At 40.3% G+C, this 16,896-nt stretch overlaps 1 protein-coding gene across 2 annotated transcripts in view; it reads right to left on the bottom strand.

Annotated features, from left to right (window-relative positions):
* LOC126297491 (zinc finger protein ZFP2-like) overlaps window positions 1-16,896 on the bottom strand; it is a 40,378-nt gene that overhangs the window by 17,926 nt on the left and 5,556 nt on the right. The window lies entirely within an intron of this gene.

Below are 16,896 nucleotides of genomic sequence, written 5' to 3'. Positions count from 1 at the left end.
TTTTCTTGCTTATTTCAGAAGAACATTGTACATGTGCAATATTTCACAAAACTACATTCCATCCCACTCTTCAGTTTCCTAGGGCATGTCCTACACCACAACCCTCTGGAATGAGCTCACAAAGAACTCAATTGCCTGGTGGAAATAGGAGTTCCATGACACATTCTATCCAGTATTTGAGCTCCCCACCACCCCACCCCCAATAGCTGTTCACAAATCAGACAAGTCCTTGCAAATGAGTGGCTATTTCAAGATAACATATCTCTTGCCTAATACAAAAGAGTTGATTTCCAGACTAGAAATCATTATTACTCAGCTTTTTCTAGAACAGCTTGTATTTGGTGCACCTCAGTTCAAAAATTACCTTCATGAGATAGTTATCACAAACAGTTGATCTGACCACCCGTGCAACATACGGCTGGTATTTTACTACAACAGCTGATAGGTCTACATTGTGTCAGTTCTTTCATCCAGAAATCTAGCACCTGCAACATATTCCTCGAAAGAATGGAATGCAACCAACAAATTCCCATGAATCTAAAGCAATGACTGTAATAAGTGCTAATGTTTCATGTATGTCACATCAGGTCATCCACTCATTTTTGCAATAGTGTTGATGAGGCCTGATGCTATAGCATAACACACGACTGGAGCAGAACATCCGTTCACATACATTTTGAACATTCTGTCAAAATCTCACAAAAAATATTTACAAATTGAAAAAGTAGATTCACCGTAATGTATGGCATCTGTAAGTCACTTGATTACCTATAAATGTTCCTGTTTAAAATGTTTGTGGACTGCAATGCTATTCTGGTGAGTTTTGGACTTAGGCACAGTGTTCCTGAATACAAGGAATAATAACACTTGCTCCACAGACATTCTTCATGTCTTGTCTAGGCTTCCCATGGGACCAAAGTAAACTCTGATAGCTTGATGGAAATCTGTTTTCAGGTAGAAAATCCACCTCCCATGACCCTCACATTAAATACACAATGTAACATGGATGCACCAACAGAGCACTACACTCTAAAACCTGTAGCGTACACACAACTGTGGTTGGCCTTAAAGACTCTGCTCCACGCACACAAATGTCAAGAATTTCGGTTGCCTCTGCAATCTCCTGAGAATCAGTTAAGGTGTTTTTAGCATCCCCTTTTATATATACATCTATGTTCTATGAGTCACTATGAAATGTATGGCAGAGGGCACTTTTTACTGTACGGAATATTAATGTTTCTTCCTGTTTGATTCACAGGAGTAGCATGGTAAAAATGACTAGATGCACACCTCCCTGGGAGCTGTTATTCACCTAATTTTATTTCCAAAATTGATACAGTATAAATAGAAGGAAGACTGAAAAATATTTATAGATTTTGCTTGCAAATCCTGGTCTTGAAATATACTAAGAAGGTCCTTGCAAGAAGTACGGCACCTTTCTTTGAATGTCTGCCTATTCTCAACATTTCTGTTACACTCTCTCACCAATGAAGCAAGCCTGTGACCATTTGCATTGCTCTGATTTATAAACCCTCTGGTAACCAGTTATTGTTATCTGATGTGGGTCCCATACTAAGCTTTGTGGAAGTCTAGAAACACCAAATCAACTTCATTTCCACTACCCACACATGAAAAGTACGACAAGAGTTTGCACATGATCTAAAGAGCCAGTCAGATTAAACCCTATAGCTCAATTCTGGGTAGTCACAGCCTATGTTGTCACAGAATTGCCAAAGTCTCTGGTTTATGTCTTCTAATTGGCTCAAACCTGGAGATTCTCGGCAATTTTTAGGAACAATGCTACAGGCTGTGAGCTTCATCAAAGCATCACAAGCAACACTGATTGTTTTAATCTTCTCAGTCAGTTGTTGGAAGATACTACATATGACCTCAGTATCCAAGTGAAAAGCATTGTTTGTTCTGATGTTAATAAGAATCTACAACTGGCTGTAACCTGTGTTCAAGATTGCTGTTAGAATGAACACTTTGAGATGCTGAATAGATCTCCAATGTAGATTGAGTGAGTACGGTGCTCGTTCCCAGCCCTTATTGCCATATACCGTAATTTATTTGAATTACCAACTGTTTATGGCCCTTCCCTATCACCTTCGGCTTGTCAAAGGATGAAGATGGCTTTGCAACAAAAGAAGTGTGTCAGCAAAGGCGGAAGGAAAGAAGGAAGATTAGAAGTTAGCAAAGGAAATCATACTGATATCTCTACAATTCTCTGATTCAAGATCTTGCGAGAGTCTCCTACGAGGGACACTGAAGGTGGATGTTTTCTACCAAATAACTTGCATAGAGATACTCATTAGCAAGTAACAAGAATATCAAACAGATCATCAGCCAGTACAGCATTCGCATCTTATCTCAACTAGTACTGCACCAGTTCATGTCTTGGACTGTGTGTACACAGACAACATTGAATCCTTTCTGAATCACATGCAAACCACTGAGTGGTGCATCATACATTAGTCATTTATGTCAGTTTCTCTCAACTTCGTTTGTCATATATTTCTGCCTCTGGATTGCTCACATTTATCTCCTTCTCTGTACATTGATCTCTATCTTCTAATGTCATAGCAGCCTAAGCCATACACATGACAATAGCATTTATGGAGAAACTCGGTTTGCAACATTCATGACCTCCTCGAGTACCTTATGTACAGCACTCTGAGTCAGTCCATAGCAGTTAGTGCAGGGCAGCATACTGTCTCCTATTACACATGCAGCAGCTGCTCCCCTGCCCTTTTTTTGTTTTGAATATTCATTCCTGCTGCAGAATCTAGAGTTCTGTGCCCAGTGGGAGGTGTGGCTGCCAGCCTAGGTGGACAACTGGCACCACACTCATACTCTAAGGCCCAGTGCCGGAAGTGGTGCAGAGCCCTACAGGGGTGCAGTAGCATTCACCCACAAAAACAAGATATGGCCTTGATGTTTTTGTATCAGTGATGTGATGTCCACAATAGTAGGAAAATAAGCAATACCACTTAGGGTCCATATCAAATACTGGCCCACTACCTTCTTCTTTTTTTTGGGGGGGGGGGGGGAGGGGAGGGGAGGGATGATAAACACTAAGGAACCAGTATCACAGCTACCATCCACAGATGAAGGAGAGAAGGAAGACTAGGGTTTAAGGTCTAATCCATGAGAACATCATTACAATTGGAGCAGAAGCTCGAATTCAGGAAGCATGGAGAAGGAAATCAGTCATCTATTTTTCAACAGAATCATCCTGATATTTTCTTAAATGATCTGGGGAAATCACAAAAAGCTAACTCTGGATGGCCAGATGAGGACCATGCTAGGTCTGAAGGTGAACTACCACCACCACCAGGTGCCTGATAGGACCAAAGCCAACTGCTGACCACCCCACAGATCACAATAGCACCACAGTCCATTCTAACCACATCCAGCATCACTGGAATCAGCAGGTGAGTTTGGGAACTCTGGTAGCTGTGTCATCTACAAAACATGAGCAGTGAGTACCGCAGAGATGACCACAAATGATTCTAAACACTAACAGCAGTACTTCTTCATAGGAAAATATTAAAGAGGATGCAGTTCTATCTCAGCCAGCTATATTGTGAAACCATGGGGCAACAGTCATGGACAGTTCACCATTGAAGCCACCATTTTCATGTGGTGTATTTGTTATTCACTGTACCATTCCTGAGGTAACTGTCTCCGTATTTTACATTATGATTCCATGAAAAGCTCATCTGTTTATCCCTAGTTGTATCCAGAATGTTTACTGCTTGTTTTTCAGTATTTGGTATGTAACATGGATGACAAACATGTTTTTAGCAATTGTTCTGTTGAATTTGTTATCTTCATTAAACTTGTATACCTGACAAGGGTTACCTGGTTTTCTAATTGAAAATAAGGGAGATTCCATACCTTCAGCTTTCAGTCTTTAGCTTAACCAACTTAATAATTTTGTTCCATGTGGCTACAACCTAATACCATGCACATTTGAGTCTATGCCTGTAAAACTGATGCTGATGTGCTGCACAGTAGTTCATTACTGCTTTAGAACAATGCTATGCTGCCAATGTATAGTTCGATCTACAGCTCATAATATTTTGATAAGCGAAGTTGAATAATTAAAAATTTTAAGAAATACTTCATTTCAACCACACTATAATATATCAGACTGAAATATGGGAGAAATGTTCTTAAATATGTGAGACTAAAGAAAGAGTCAAAATAGGCAAAAATGTGAGAAATACAGGAGACCTGATAACCCCACCCTAACCAAGGGCTAAGGTTAGATTGTCTTGAATTTTTGGAAAATGAAATAAGACATTGTTGTATTTTACTAAATAGTGAGAGTTTTTTCATGAATTTATGACATGCACACAGCTCCACTTATGAAAAGGAACAGCTTTACAACTACATGAGAAACATACATTTCAAAACCACAGAGAGCTGCTGATAAAATAATTCTTTATTTGCTACTGGTTTCAATCATCTGATAATCTACAGGTACATAAAAATTTCCAATAACTGAAGATGATTAAAACTGGTAGTAAATAAAGAATCAGTTTATCAGAAACACTTAGTGGCTTTGAAATAGAACTTTTTGCAAATACTTACGAGATGTGGGGTATCACCTGCACAAAATATACTACAACACAAATTGCTTTATGTGATATTTGTGCTTTACACCCTACAGGTCATGTGTTGTATTTCAGGGTACCCCCACTCTCCACCATATCGAGATTGCAGTGGTGCATCACAAATCATGCTAAGCACCAACACCACGAAGCCAAGTTAACACTTTAAGATGACCCCTAGTTTAGCTTAAGGATAACCACATCCAAATTTAGCTCTTCCACATACAGGTCTAATGTTTTAACCACTACACTGTCTTATAGAGTCTGAAACTGGTGAGGTCTCTAGGGTACGAAACCATTTCCAACTTTTGTTAGACCCCACAGCCATCAATATACCCCATTGGTACTTTTTTCTTTTTTTTCCAGTTTCACAGTACTTTTTGCCCATGAAATATGTTGTAAACAACTAAATAGTGAAAATAAAAACTGTTTTAAATGCCATTTTTTCTGAAAATGCATTTTCAGTGTTATTGTTTTCTCGGTACCCTGTTGAATATCCCTATATTTGATCCAGATGCTAAACCATTGAGAAAGTCTTTCAAATATGCGTTAGTAGATGGTGAATGGTCTTTGTGCCTAGCTGTACTTCCCTCTGAAGTTCCAAAATTTAAATATGAAAAAAGGTTTTTGAAAAGAAGCTGATTTACGTAGTGTAAAAGGATTATATATTTACTTCTACAATCTAAATGTTTGTGTGTTTATGGCAGTCAATGGTGAGGTAAATTTAGAAATTATTTTATACTTTTACATTAACACATCTGCAAGATGTTTTGCAAAGGAAAGTATTTCAATACTATTTATATTAAATAGCTCATAAAGTGACTATCTTCACATAATTATGATATCATCTACAAATGATCTGTGGATCCTGTAACTAATCTAGAAAAGCTCTTACCAACAGTTTGCTTTTCTCCCTCAACGTAACTTTATTTACTGTATTAACAACATGGGTTTGCCTCAATATCACATTATTCAATTCTGTTTATGTGGTATTTACAATCAAAGGAACATATCAATATTTTAACACTGGAGTTGTAAGTTTTTTAAAGTTTGGTCAACTTAAATTTTCACGGACTCCTCCAAATCAGTATTTGAATCACCAAATTTTGTATTTTTCCTTATTAATTTTGTTTTTGCTCTGATGGCAGCTAGCAAAGAATACCCCCATACACCTACACGAACATCTGCATTCTGCAAAGCACTGTGCAGTCTATGGCAGAGAGTTTAAAGTGGACCACAATAATTTTGTCAACCTTCTCATTTCTGGTTCATGGTGTGGGTTCCTGTAGTCATGTCCTAGTTCATGAACCACGGGCAACGTATGAGTGGCCAAGTAAGTGGTCCCGACAGTCGGGATACCAGTTACTTTGGAATAAGTCTGGGCATCTCGGACATATTCTGAGTCGTGGTCACCTTTGTGCTCATACGGCATAGACTACCAAATCCACTGGTTAGTCCTTCAACCGTTAGGGGTAAAACTCAATGGGACTCGGGGCAAGTAAGGCTAGCAACCTGATTCCCCGATACTTTAAATATGATGCTGGCAACAATCAGAGCAAAATGCCTCGGACCTTTGGAGGTGACGGAGTCCCACCTCTAACTGACAAACCAGGGACTCCTAAGATACGACTTGGCAAACAAATGGTAATGAGATGGGGAGCTATTAATATCAATGGGGGCTACTCTGGGAAGAAGGTAGAGCTGGCAGAGGCTGCAAATAAGATGGGGCTGGACGTTTTAGCTGTTAGTGACATTCAGGTAAGGGGTGAGAAAGGAGAGGAAGTGGGAGAATACAAGGTCTATCAGTCAGGAGTCAAAGCAGGAATAGCACAATGGGTGTAGGGCTTTACATTAGGAAAGAAATGGAACCCAGCGTAGTTGCAGTAAGGTATGTAAACGAACGACTGATGTGGATAGATTTGACAGTGTCTAGCAAGAAAATTAGGATTGTGTCAGTATATTCGCATTGTGAAGGGACAGATCAAGATAAGATGGATAGTTTTTATGAGGCACTCAGTGATGTAGTTGTTAGAGTAAAGGTCAAGGACAGTGTTCTGCTCATGGGTGATTTTAATGCCAGGATTGGAAAGTGAACAGAAGGGTATGAAAATGTTATGGGTAAATTTGGAGAGGATATGGTGGCCAACAGGAACAGGAAACAACTCTTGGATTTCTGTGCCAGTATGGGCTTAGTAATCACAAACTCATTTTTTAAATATTAGAAGATTCACCGGTATACTTTCATCCAATTGGTCCCCAACTAATACTCGCACTTTCCTTTCAACAATACCTGAGAAGATTTTACCCACAACACTGATTAAAGAGATACCTCTGTAGTTGTTACAATCTTTTCTGTTTCCATGTTTCAAGATTGGTGTGATTACTGCTTTTGTCCAGTCTGATGGAACCTGTCCCGACTCCCAGGCCATTTCAATTATCCTGTGTAGCCATTTAAGACGTGACATTCCACTGTATTTGATGAGTTCCGACTTAATTTCATCCACCCCAGCTGCTTTATTACACTGCAATCTATTGACCATTTTCTCCACTTCCTCAAATGTGATCCTATTTCCATCATCATTCGTATACCATTCTACCTCGAAATCTGAAACGTTACTGATCGTATTTTCACCTACATTGAGCAACTCTTCAAAATATTCCCTCCATCTGCCCAAGGCATCCACAGGATTCACCAGCAGTTTTCCTGACCTGTCCAAAATACTTGTCATTTCCTTCTTACCTCCCTTTCGAAGACTGCTAATTACACTCCAGAATGGTTTTCCAGCAGCTTGACCCATAGTCTCCAATCAGTTTCCAAAGTCTTCCCAAGATTTCTTCTTGGATGCTGCAATTATCTGTTTGGCTTTGTTTCTTTCTTCAACATAAATTTCTCTGTCTTCCTGAGTTCTAGTATGTAGCCATTTTTGATACGCCTTCTTTTTCCTTTTACAGGCTGCCTTGACTGTGTCATTCCACCAAGCTGTTTGCTTCTTCCTACTTTCACACACTACTGTTCCAAGACATTCTTTAGCCACTTCTAGTACTGTGTCCCTGTACCTTGTCCATTCCTTTTCCAATGACTGTAATTGACTACATTCAACTAACTGGTACCTTTCTGAGATCGCTGTCATGTACTTGTGCCTGATTTCCTTATCCTGAAGTTTCTCCACTCTTATCCTCCTACATATGGATCTGACCTTCTGCACTTTCAGTCTCACAATCCCAATTTTACTGCAGATTACATAATGATCAGTGTCATCAAAGAATCTCCTGAATACACGTGTGCCTTCATGAATTCCTGATCTGTTATTATATAGTCAATGACAGATCTGGTTCTCCTGCCTTCCCAAGTATACTGGTGAATATTCTTACGTTTGAAAAAGGAGTTTGTGATTACTAAGCCCATACTGGCACAGAAATCCAGGGGTTGTTTCCTGTTCCTGTTGACCTCCATATCCTCTCCAAATTTACCCATAACATTTTCATACCCTTCTGTTCGATTTCCAATCCTGGCATTAAAATCACCCATGAGCAGAACACTGTCCTTGTCCTTCACTCTAACAACAACATCACTGAGTGCCTCATAAAAACTATCCATCTTATCTTGATCTGTCCCTTCACAATGCAAATATACTGGCCCACTCCTAATTTTCTTGCTAGACACTGTCAAATCTATCCACATCAGTCGTTCGTTCACATACCTTATTGCAACTATGCTGGGTTCCATTTCTTTCCTAATGTACAGCCCTACACCCCATTGTGCTATTCCTGCTTTGACTCCTGAAAGGTAGACCTTGTATTCTCCCACTTCCTCTTCTTTCTCACCCCTTACCCGAATGTCACTTACAGTTAAAACGTCCAGCCCCATCTTACTTGCAGCCTCTGCCAGCTCTACCTTCTTCCCAGAGTAGCCCCCATTGATATTAATAGCTCCCCAACTCATTACCATTTGTTTGCCAAGTTATATCTTAGGAGTCCCTGGTTTGTCAGTTAGAGGCGGGACTCCGTCATCTCCAAAGGTCCGAGGAAATGACAAGTATTTTGGACAGGTCAGGAAAACTGCTGGTGAATCCTGTGGATGCCTTTGAAGAGTTGCTCAATGTAGGTGAAAATACGATAAGCAGTGTTTCAGATTTTGAGGTAGAATGGGATAGGAATGATGATGGAAATAGGATCACATTTGAGGAAGTGGAGATAATGGTCAAAAGATTGCAGTGCAATAAAGCACCTGGGATGGATGAAATTAAGTCGGAACTCATCAAATACAGTGGAATGTCACGTCTTAAATGGCTACACAGGATAATTGAAATGGCCTGGGAGTCGGGACAGGTTCCATCAGACTTGACAAAAGCAGTAATCACACCAATCTTGAAACATGGAAACAGAAAAGAATGTAACAACTACAGAGGTATCTCTTTAATCATTGTGGGTAAAATCTTCTCAGGTATTGTTGAAAGGAAAGTGCGAGTATTAGTTGAGGACCAATTGGATGAAAATCAGTGTGGGTTTAGGCCTCTTAGAGGTTGTCAGGACCAGATCTTTAGCTTACGGCAAATAATGGAGAAGTGTATCTATGTTTTATATATCTAGAAAAGGCATATGACCGGGTTCCTAGGAGGAAGTTGTTGTCTGTTCTACGAGATTATGGAATACGAGGCAAACTTTTGCAAGCAATTAAAGGTCTTTACATGGATAGTCAGGCAGCAGTTAGAGTTGACGGTAAATTGAGTTCGTGGTTCAGAGTAGTTTCAGGGGTAAGACAAGGCTGCAACCTGTCACCACTGTTGCTCATATTATTTATGGATCATATGTTGAAAACAATAGACTGGCTGGGTGAGATTAAGATATGTGAACACAAAATAAGCAGTCTTGCATATGTGGATGACTTAGTTGTGATGGCAGATTTGATTGAAAGTTTGCAAAGTAATATTTCAGAGCTAGATCAGAAATGTAAGGACTATGGTATGAAGATTAGCGTCTCCAAAACGAAAGTAATGTTAGTGGGAAAGAAATCTAAACGGATTGAGTGCCAAATAGGAGGAACAAAGTTAGAACAGGTGGACAGTTTCAAGTACTTAGGATGCATATTCTCACAGGATGGCAACATAGTGAAAGAACTGGAAGCGAGGTGTAGCAAAGCTAATGCAGTGATCGCTCAGCTACGATCTATTCTCTTCTGCAAGAAGGAAGTCAGTACCAAGACTAAGTTATCTGTGCACCGTTCAATCTTTCGACCAACTTTGTTGTAGGGGAGTGAAAGCTGGGTGGATTCAGGTTACCTTATCAACAAGGTTGAAGTTACTGATATGAAAGTAGCTAGGATGATTGCAGGTACTAGTAGATGGGAACAATGGCAGGAGGGTTTCCACAATGAGGAAAACAAAGAAAAACTGGGAATGAACTCTATAGATGTAGCAGTCAGGATGAACAGGCTTAGAAGGTGGGGTCATGTTACACACATGGGAGAAGCAAGGTTACCCAATAGACTCATGGGTTCAGCAGTAGAGGGTAGGAGGAGTCGGTGCAGACCAAGGAGAAGGTACCTGGATTTGGTTAAGAAAGATTTTGAAGTAATAGGTTTAACATCAGAAGAGGCACCAATGTTAGCACTGAATAGGGGATCGTGGAGGAATTTTATAAGGGGGCTATGCTCCAGACTGAATGCTGAAAGGCATAATCAGTCTTAAATGATGATGATGATGATCTCATTTCTGACTTGATTTGCAGACTGGGAAGATCCATTGTTGATACTCCTTTGTATATGGCTGAATTTTCCAATTTTAACCTTGTGGCCAACACTAGATGTGTACTGGAGAAAGGAACACTCTTCTTGACTAATATTGGAACATAGGCTCTGGGAACTTTCAGAGTAAAGCTCTCCACCATGTACATCTCCTTTATTGTAGCATCTCTAACTAGAATTTGCCAAACACTTCTGCAACACCCTCTCACTGATAAACAAACACAAGATCATCTACACTCTCTCTCTCTGTTCATTTAATACAGTTTCATTAGAGTCACAAACTGGCAAATAATACTCAAGAACTGGTCAGAGAGGAGTTTTTATAAGTGATCTATTTCATGAGTGAATTACAATACGCAAAAAGGATCAAAATGAGACAAAATTCCATTCAACAGAACAAATGTAAGTGCGTGTAATTCACTTTATTTGTTATCAACTGCATACACATTAACACCATATAGGTGGCACTAGCTACTCAAATATTCTTATGCAGTATGGGAGCAGACAACATACTACTGACAAATCTAATACTGTTACAAAACAAGTGTAGCCTTCTGAAAATGGGTATGATAACACGAAGCCCTTTCTGGCAGTATGCTAAAGCTTTTTAAATGTGTTTGTTGTTGGTCGTGTTCTCCATCAACAATCCGTAATTGAATACAGCCACAGAGTTCAACAAGACCCAACATGAATAAAATAACTTTTATGGTATTTTGAAACTTTGGCAGGCAGGATCTTGCTTTCAAATTTATTGAACACTATTTATGTAGCTGAACTTGTTTGTATTTTCTTTGTCAAGCATTCATTTGTCAACAAGGATTCTGCTTCCTTGAAATCTGCCATAAACACACTATTCTTTTGCGGTCATAAGTGCCTTAATGAACAATGATCACTCCACCCACTCACTATCTTCCAGATTATGAAATTATTTAGCATATGTCAAAGAATATTTATGAATTTTTGCTGTAGATCTTCTACATAGACTTCAGCATTTGCTGATCAGCTAGTTTGTAACCTTCCCTTGCCGCAATCGTTAAGCAGAAATATCTTCTATTTTCACTAACTTTCCATTCAAAACCAGTGATCATTGATGTTATAATAGTCTTTTAGTTCTTGACCCTTGCCTCTACATTCACTAAATTGATTGTTTTAGCAAGTTTCTTGCTACCAAATCTGATAAGTTAGCATCACAAATAGTGAATATAATATTCTTGAAACAAGTTTACCGCAATGATGCATGAATCTTTGTCTCTGCCACCCATTTTAAATGTACGCCTTCCAGTCTTAGACGTCAGGTAAAACTGTCTTCAACCCAAAGACTTCTTTGAACACAAGTACTCTACCATCTGAGCTATCCAAGCACGGCCCACGACCCGTCCTCACAGCCTCAATTCTGCCAGTACCTCATCTCCTACCTTCCAAACTTCACAGAAGCCCTTCTGCAAACCTTGCAGAACTAGCACTCGTTGAAGAAAGGATATTGCAGAGACATGGATTAGCCAAAGCCTCGGGGATGTTTCCAGAATATTTTCAGTCTGCAGCAGAGTGTGCACTGATGTGAAACTTCCTAGCAGATTAAGACTGTGTGCTGGATCGAGACTCAAACTTGGGACCTTTTCCTTTCGTGGACAAGTGCTCTACCATCTGAGATACCCAAGCACGACTCATGACCTGTTCTTACAGCCTCAATTCTGCCAGTACCTCATCTCCTACCTTCCAAACTTCACAGAAGCTCTTCTGTGAACCTTGCAGAGGTAAGAGATAAGGTACAGGCAGAACTTAGGCTGTGAGGACGGGTCGCAAGTCGTGCTTGGATTGCTCAGATGGTAGAGCACTTGCCCACGAAAGGCAGAGGTCCTGAGTTCGAGTCTTGGTTCGGCACACAGTCTTAATCTGCTAGGAAGTTTCATATCAGTGCTCACTCTGCTGCAGACTGAAAATCTCATTCTGGAAACATCCCCGAGGCTTTGGCTAATCCATGTATCTGCAATATTCTTTCTGCAACGAGTGCTAGTTCTGCAAGGTTTGCAGAAGGGCTTCTGTGAAGTTTGGAAGGTAGGAGATGAGGTACTGGCAGAATTGAGGCTGTGAGGACAGGTCGTGAGTTGCGCTTGGATAGCTCAGATGGTAGAGCACTTGCCCATGAAAGGCAAAGGTCCTGAGTTCGAGTCTCGGTCCGGCACACAATTTTAATATGCCAGGAAGATTCATTGGTATGCCCTTCCCTTTCTCCTGACTAAGAAGCCCAGTTAGAGGGGAACCTACAGTTTAATGTGGATTCCAAATCACAGTGTAATTTGACATTTTTCATATATACACACGGCTGACAAACTGAAATCTCTTGTTATTACAATAACATGACCAAGCCATTACAAGCAATATTTCCCAGCTTTATCTGCAGTGTTGAAAATTATGCAGTTGGTCTATGTGATGTCTGGTTAACACACGGTCTAGTTAAATTAATGTGACCACCACCTATGTTTTACGTCAATGTGCAAATAACTATGCACAGATGGCAAGTGGCAGCATTAGCAGTGGAGGGTATATAAGGTGTGTCGGGGAGGGGCCTGGGTAGGTGAGAGGGGAGGGGGGCAGCAAACAGTGCGCATAGCATTGTAATGTGAAAACGGAACATTTCATCTGGTGTCCAAAAGGGCTTTATCATTGACTTTTGTGCAATGTGTGGAAGCTTTTCTGAAATGGCTAAGTTTGTAAACTTTTTGCATGCCACCGTGGTTAAAGTATACCGTGCATGGTGAAATGGTGCTATCAGAAACTGATGCTGAGGCAACTGTGGTGCGCCACAGATAACAGATGGCAGGTGAACGACTGCTGTGGTGATGTGTACAGGTGAATAGACATGCAACAGTTAACCAGCTGACCACCCAGAAGAACCAGAGGACTACCAAGAGTGTCTCCTCAATGACCATTGCTGCGTATGGGCCTCTGCAACAGACACGTGGTCTATGCACCCATGCTGACTGCCATTCATTGGCGACAAAGGCTGGAAATTGGATGTCGATACCACAACTGGATGTCCACTGGGTGGTGGCTGGTGGCCTTTTCAGATGAATCATGTTTTGTGCTCTATCGGACAGATGGTCATTGGACTGTATGGCATGAAACATCTGAAAGCAAACATCCCGCAACAACTGTCAGAAGGGTCCGCTGGAGGGAGGAGAATTATGGTCTGGAGAATATTTCTGTGGCATTCTGTGGTTGATCTTGTTATTCTGGAAGGCACAATGGATCAACACAAGTATGCACCTATCCTTGGGAACCATGCAATTTGTTTTTCCTCAGCATGATGGCATCTACCAGCAGGACAATGCAATGTGCCACACAGTTTGCATTGTATGTGTGTGGTTCAAGGAGCGCCAGGATGAGTTTACAAAACTCCCTGGATTTAAACCCAATCGAGAATCTGAGGGAAAACCTCAATCAGGCTTGTCACACCATGGATCTTCAACTGAGAAACCACTGGAGTCGGCATGGCTCCACATCCCTGTTGGTACTTTCCAGGACCTCATCAACTCTCTTCTACCATATCTTCACATGCTGCAGTGATCTGCACTGCAAAAGGTGGTTATTGAGGCATTTGACAGATGGATTGGACAATCTATTTTTGGACCTCTTGTGATGCTTATCTTCATCCAGATTATTTGGCATTCCCAGTATGGATTTATCCCCTTACACATTAGTGACACTTTTTACATTGATAAATGCAGCACCACAATTGGAGGCCAATCTGCTTTCCCAACATAAATTCCATTCAAAATTTAAGAATTTACTGTCATTTATTTTTGTGCCAAGCTACCTTTTTATTCTAAGCATTATAAGCACACTAGTACCATCAAAAAATGAGAGTAATTCTATGATCTTACCATGAATGTTTTTGCAGTTAGCAAATATAGGGTTAACATTTACTTCTTTTGATCTGCAAGGGTGTGTATTGCTCCATAACAAACACAGGTGACACATTTAGAGTTCTGTGACGTACAAACTATTTGTCGAGCCTTCAAAGGGGGTTTCTCTGACCTAAAAAATATTCATGTGCATGCCACACTTACTCTGTTGCTTTTAATAATTGCTTCTTGTATGAAGTGAATGACTTAATGCCTAATCTGTACAAGTTAATATGGCTCTATCTAACAGTGAATGTCAAGAAACGTGCATTTGTTACAGAATTTGTTGTGCCTCTGGTTTAAGTTTCCCACTGAGATACGAACTGGGGGACTGCAGTCGGTGTGTGGAATGGTACAATAAATTGCAAACTGTGCCTCCACCCCATGAGTGTAAGCAGCCTTCTTTGCTACTGCTTCCAATTGCTGAAAGGAACTGACAGTATCCTCTGAAGCCAGGCAATATATCTCACTGATGCCAATATGAGCCATAACTTGTGGCTGGCTGTATCCTCTGGGTTCAATACCTGTAACCAGAGGCTTCTTCATATTCAGAACATGATCTGTCAGGAACATACTGTATGAGAGCTGAACTTTTCCTGATCTGACTGTTATTTCCCAGAGGGGCTGCATTACCTGCCTCACAACTGAGCTCCCAATAGTGAGAAATTCCTTGCTCGATGCAAGTCCAAGCCTTGCAGAAAGACTGGACCTAGTTCCAAAGAGGTGAGGTGACTCCTGCTGTTTCAGGTACCTTATCAGCAACAGCCACTGTCTCATAGCTGTTTTTAAGGTGTATGGGCACAACTAAGTGACAGGTGCCCAAATTAACCTTTAGCCTGGAGACATACAATTTCTGCACAGTCCACCAATCACTCACAGATAATAGCAATCCATCTCTTTTAAAATCAGTATTGTGTCACAAGAAGGCCCAATTTTCAACCATTCTTTGCAACCTATTCTGCTAAGGGCAGCCAGTGAGATTTAGTCTTGTTTCATGTGCACTGCCATGAGTGACAATGAAAGTAAATAACTGCTCTCCTCCAGACTGTAGCCTTTAGTGCTCATACATTTTCATTCAGTGCTGTCTGCAGCAACAATTTGTAAGGAGTATCAACATGCCACCATACATTAACAGACCTCATCCTATTCATAACTCCATATTGCACACACTTTCTCCCCCTACACTTAGAAACACTATATGACAGTGGTTCCCGACCTTTCTGAATTATTACCCGTGAGTGAGATCAGATATTACCTAGTACCCCCCACCCCCAGATACTGGCTGCCTGGCATTCACTGGTGAAGGCTGAAAAGGTCAGACTACAGATCTACTTTGAGAAAACAGAACACATTTCAAATCAAAAAGATCAGGACAAAATATGATAACATCAAGGGAGTTTACAAATTCAAGTACCTTGGGGACTTGATAATGGGCAAATGGGGTACAGAAGGAAACTGAAGAACAAAGAAATCAAAAGATCGAGTAGAGCATTCTTGAGAAATGGAAACATCTACATCATGCGTATTACATAATGCAAAAGTGAGACATTACAACACTGTCATCATGCCAGAAACCACAACACACCAGATACATCCATCCTGGAGTGGAAAAGTACACTAGGAAATATCAAGGAACCTGAGAGTGGAGTCAGCAAAAAAATCCTAGGGCCCAATAAGATGGTAGGAGACTACAGATAGTGAAGAAAGCAAGAACCCAAACAGATATCTAAGATAATACGTGACATGAAGAAATGCTGACTGAAATTTTATGGGCATATCAAGAGAATGCCAGACACCTGACAAATTAAACAGATGTTTGAGTATACAGAAAGCATCAAAAACATGATGTGGATTACTGAAGTCAGGAGAGATCTGAAGGATGGTGCAATAACAGAATCAGATATACATGACAGACAAACATTCAAGCAGAAAGTACTCAAGTGGAAAGTGAGCCAAGAGGTCAAGACATTCAAGTCAGGAACAACCTGGCTGGATTAAAGGAAGGAAATGCATAGTGAGAAGATGAAAGAACTGTGGCACATAAGAAGAACTGTGGCACTTAAGAAAATATCACCTCAAGTGGACACTTCACATGGTCCTCTTCTGGTCTACACATTAATAATAATAATAATAATAATGTGTAGACACAATGGTAGTGTGGTAGCAATTACATAGTTACCATAGTGTTGTGCTGTCAATCAGCTTGTTTATTGTTGCGTGAATAATGAAATAATTTCTGGTCTATTGTGGGAATTACTTACAACTTGGAGAAGACATTTTCATGAGATATGTAAGCATATGTGATACATATGGCACAATTATTTTACTGTCATAGGCATATGGTAGAAAGTATGTGTGTAGTGGGTGGACTATGTAAGGAATATGTTAATACATTTGTTTCGCAAGCTGTAACCTCCATCACTGTATCTCATGTATTAATAGTAGTATTTGACATTAAAGATGTAATTATTGGTAACTTTCACAATTAGTATTATAATCTTATGAAATACTGATCCATTGCAAATAATTTAGTTTTGTGGCCAAAATACAATTGAACCCTTTTGTTTTATCCCTCAGGTAATTCCATTTTACCCCTTAGGGATAGTTACCCCAGGTTAGGAACCACTGC

This window comes from Schistocerca gregaria, chromosome X, assembly GCF_023897955.1.
Source record: "Schistocerca gregaria isolate iqSchGreg1 chromosome X, iqSchGreg1.2, whole genome shotgun sequence".
Taxonomy (NCBI): Eukaryota; Metazoa; Arthropoda; class Insecta; order Orthoptera; family Acrididae; genus Schistocerca; species Schistocerca gregaria.
The sequence above is the reverse complement of the archived record's forward strand: the minus strand, read 5'-3'. Positions and strand labels throughout refer to the sequence as shown.